Source organism: Capsicum annuum, chromosome 7, assembly GCF_002878395.1.
Source record: "Capsicum annuum cultivar UCD-10X-F1 chromosome 7, UCD10Xv1.1, whole genome shotgun sequence".
In the NCBI taxonomy this organism is placed as follows: domain Eukaryota; kingdom Viridiplantae; phylum Streptophyta; class Magnoliopsida; order Solanales; family Solanaceae; genus Capsicum; species Capsicum annuum.
Genome location: NC_061117.1, coordinates 10183667 through 10188305, shown reverse-complemented (window position 1 = coordinate 10188305; position 4639 = coordinate 10183667). Strand labels below are relative to the sequence as shown.

Below are 4639 nucleotides of genomic sequence, written 5' to 3'. Positions count from 1 at the left end.
TTTCCCATTATTTCCCACTAAACCTAACTTTCCCATTATTTCCCACTGCACCTAACTTTCCCACTTTTTCATACCATTATGAAAAAACACACACATGCAAAACCTAATTTTCCCACTATTACCACACACTCAATCTGCACTACAAACACACACACTATTATATAAAGAACACAATAGACTAAACACCAAGGAAGAGAGAAAAAAGAACACATGCAATATAGACACCACAATAGCATATACATGACTCCATACTATAAAAAACACTAATGAAGAAGAAGCCATAACAACAAAAAGGGAGAGACGGAGAGTCAATGAAGGAAGCAAAGTAATAGTTTTGAGTTGAGTCCATGGCTCTTGAAAATTAGCTAGTTGCTAACTTTGGAAATTAGTAAGTTATAGAGGTTTTGCTTTGCGAATTATTTTCCACGAGAGATAATCCATAACTTTTCTTTGTATAATTTTATATCGTGATTATGCAAGACTTGGTTCCAATATTATGAAGTTGCTCAAATCCGTATGTTTAACCTATTAATGTTTTAATTTTTGATTTTATAATATGAGGCATGTTGATATTTTGATATCATAAAATTAAAGTAAAATTAATGTTACATGCTTCTCTTATATTGATTTTCAAATTATAGTAAAATTCTTATATAGATAATAGGAGGTTGCTTAGGTTTATAACTATAGGAACATGTTGTTTTAATTTGTTTTTCTTTAGGAACTAAAATTAGATAATTGGGAAGAAGAAAAAAAAATGAGGTAAAGAGAAGACTAAGAAAAAGACACACCAAAAAAAAAAGTCTTCAGAAAGGGGAAACTTATAAAAAATAAAGACATGCACATGCACTAACATACGGAAAGATTAAAAAAAAAGAGAGAGAGAGAAAGATTTTCTTAAAATTAAAAAAAAAGAAATAAAGTAATATAGTACGGATGAAATTTTAAGTGAGTTTATGAAAAATTTATTAGATTAGATTGGTTGGAATTTGTGGTCCTTGAATCTATGTATGCTATTTTGGTGGATGTATTTATTTAAAGTTTGTGTTACCATGATAATTTAGTACAAATTGGATGATGAACACATGAAATTTATGACGAATGAAGCTATATTTTATTCTTAAGTTTGTCATTACTTTGTTATCTAATTGGATCATTAGGAATATGGTTCGACCGACAATAATAATAGACAAATATAATTGGATTAAGAAATATAGAATTATGTGTACAATCACTTCTTTAGAAAATAAGAGAATAACTTTAAAAATGAGTTTAGGTTTGATCAAAAAAAAATTTAAAGTTTAATATATAAGTGATAATTAACGATGAAGTTGGAAAGCCCTGCTACCAACCTTTCATTACAATAAAATCTAATACATTATTTGAAGCCGTTTGAACTGGGTTGGGTAGATTCTAAACCTATTAAGTGCCTATCTAGATTTAGAAAAATGGGACGATCCATAAATGCCTCAAAGGTGCGTTAAATATACCAAAACTCGTGGCAAGGCTGAAAAGTACTACTCTCGGTAAGTCACACATCAATATAGTTTCAAATATATTCAAAAATAAATAAAGCAAGATACAAGTCACTTTTAGGCTAACAAATATTTTATATATCTAAAAGACTAATTTAAGCCAGACATAAGTCATTAAAGCGACCGTGCTAGAAACAAGGGACTCGAGAGGTGCCTAACACCTTCCCCTCGGTCAACAGAATTTCTTATCCGAATTTCTAGTTCGCAGATCAAAAATTAAGAGTCATTTCCTTTTGAATAGGGATTCAATAAGGTGACTTGGAACACCCAAACTCAATTCCAAGTGGCGACTCTGTAAAATAGTTAATCCGTTTTCAAAACATCACTTTAATTGGGAAAATCTCATTTTCTCTAAAACCAACTCACTAGAAGGGCTGAATGCGGTAAAAATAGGGGTGTGACAATTAATGGTAAACATGTCGGTATATATGTAAAATTTACAATTAATTAATCTAGATAAATCCCCTAAGTCGTTACTATTTTATTTTATCACGCATTTTAATCGATTCGTGATTTTCTCACGTAAATAGCTAAATAGTCTATTTGAATTAAAAATAACTCCTTTTAAACTCAAGAAACTAAATTTTCTTATAAATTTCAACTTGTCATAATTAATAAAGGTTTGTTCTTTATTCAACACTCTCCTAACATTTTTTCAAAGGTATTATCTCTAAATATAATCAACTTTTATTTTCTATAACGATTAATAATAAGAAAATAAAATAATTTATAATTTAGTCTAATTCAAATGAATTTATTTTCTCCTTTGAATAAATAAATGTTACGTTTAAATGTTAAATAAATAATCTTATTATTTTCTGTAAAATTAAGTGTTTACAAAAATTAACCTTTTGCAAAATTAGTCATTTTTAGTTAGTTAGATCTTTTTGGTACACCGTTTTAAACGAACGCTCCTAAGTGTCTTAAAAACCTTCTTAGAACGTTAAATGAACCCTTACCCATTATCTCTAGTTTTAAAGGTTTATTTCTTTTTTTGAACTTTTGAAACTCTCTAAATTTTTTCTTGATTTTTCTATAAAAATCAAGTGGCGACTCTGTGAATTTTCTTAAAATTATTTCAAATTCTTCTCAACTCTTTTGAAGTAGTTTTAAGATCAAAACCATTTTTCTCGCCAAAATGAAGCCCGAAAAGGGATAAAACAATAATTATATTTTTTAAATTTGAATTATTATTTTTTATTTCTTGAGTTTGGGTCCGAGCTTAACACGAGCCTTCTGAAACTTAGTATATACTAGTTTAGGATACGTGCGTTGCACGTGTATATCGAACGTGAGTAATAAATTCATGAATTCAAAACAATTTATTCTAACTGCATGAGAAAAACAAACTTGTAGAGGTATTCTTAGTCTAGGTAAAATCTCCATGAGTTTATATATCCTATTCTATTAATATTATTTTGTTAACTTAATATGTTGAGTTGTTTCCTAGATATAGATAGGAAGAGCCATATGCTACTATCATTATTTTGTTAACTTATTAATATTAATTGTGAGTTTGATTTTCCGCTTTGTACTTTTACTTTTCTTTCTTATTTTAGTTTTGATTCAAGTCATGTCCTTGCATTTATTCATGTTTTCTTACTTTGTATTTAGATTATTTATTGTTGTGTGTCCTGCGCATAGTTGTAGAAGTTTGTTGTGCTTTTAATTTCTTATCATATATTTTAGAACTCATATATTTCAGGACATGTACTCCTCTTTCATGGTATAAAATAAAACCAGTTCAATCCTTATAAGAATTTGAACCGAAAAAAAAAAACACAAGATTACTTCATGAGTTTTTTTAAAAAAAAAAAAGACGGAGAAAGAATAACTTCATGTATCCTTATAATATCTTTTGATTTACTACTATGATTGCTTTCTCAACGTTCGTCCTCTCCAAGACATTCTCTAATTGCAGCCCTACTTTCAGATATTGGAGATAATGAAATAGATAGTGAGATTTTAGATCATCAGATGCATAGACTAAGGAATAAAGAATTTCCCTTGGTCAAAGTTCTTTGGCAGAATCAGTCAGTTTAGGGCGCTACTTGGGAAGAGAAGCAGATATGCGAGCCAAGTACCCTCAGATCTTCTCCGTAAACTCAGATTTAGCTGAAGGTAGCACTCTTCCTTAATCCAGTTCTTTACTAATCATAGATTCAGCTATGTAGTTTTCCTCATGTAAGTTCATGCACTCATAGAATTACACAGAAGCTCAGAATGATTTAGATTCAGTTATGCAATTTGTTTCAGTTGTGCATGCTATCATATATCCTCAGATTCCTCAGTATCCTTAGTCGAACTAGCCATATTCGAGGATGAATGATTCCAAGAGAGAGATATTGTAACACCCTGTACTTTTTCTAGTTCAAGTTAGCATTGGAAATGTAAAGAGTTGGCTTCCAGAGAGAATGAATTTTCATCCGTTTAGAATTTTTCGGATTTATACCCTCCAATGTGTAGAAAATTGAATTAGCTTTCCAAAGATATAAGATTATCCTAAATTTGATAACCGAGTAAGAAGTTATGGTTATTTTAAGTTTCAGTCATAAAACATCGTGATTTGGGCCCGTGGCTCATCACGGAGAAGTGTAAGATCACAATTGTCAATTTCCAGTAAGATTCCACGATTGTGGTACATCGCGGAGAGGTTCAAATTTCCAATTGTCGCATTCTAGTGGCACTCCACGATATTGTCGCATTCTAGTGGCACTCCACGATATTGTCGCATCGCGCCAGAGGACGAAATAGCAATCAAAAGGGCACAGCAATGGTGGCGCGTCGCGGTGAATGCCTAATTCTCACTCCTCCTTTTCCAGTGAGCCACTGCTATAGTGGTGCATCGCGGTGGCCTAGTAAGTCATTATTTTGATCATTTTTCTAGTTCCGTTTAAAAGTTTAAAGGGGCTATTTTTGTACATCCCCAAGACCCAATCCATCAAAAACACAGGATTTAACATATTCCAAAGCACTTATGTTTATTTCATCCACTTTCTCTCAAAAGAAAAACCCTAGGTCATCAAAGGTTCTCTCCAACAAAACTCAAATTTCTTCATTAATTCTCCAAGGTAATTCAATATTGAGGATCCCCAATTCAAAAC

The 4639-nt window shown here is 31.1% G+C and overlaps 1 long non-coding RNA gene across 1 annotated transcript; it reads left to right on the top strand.

Annotated features, from left to right (window-relative positions):
- Positions 1-6: 6 nt before the first annotated feature.
- LOC124900021 lies at positions 7-3971 on the top strand. The gene is made up of 2 exons (XR_007057592.1): positions 7-388; positions 3469-3971. It is a non-coding gene; the product is annotated as an uncharacterized LOC124900021 (long non-coding RNA).
- Positions 3972-4639: the final 668 nt, after the last annotated feature.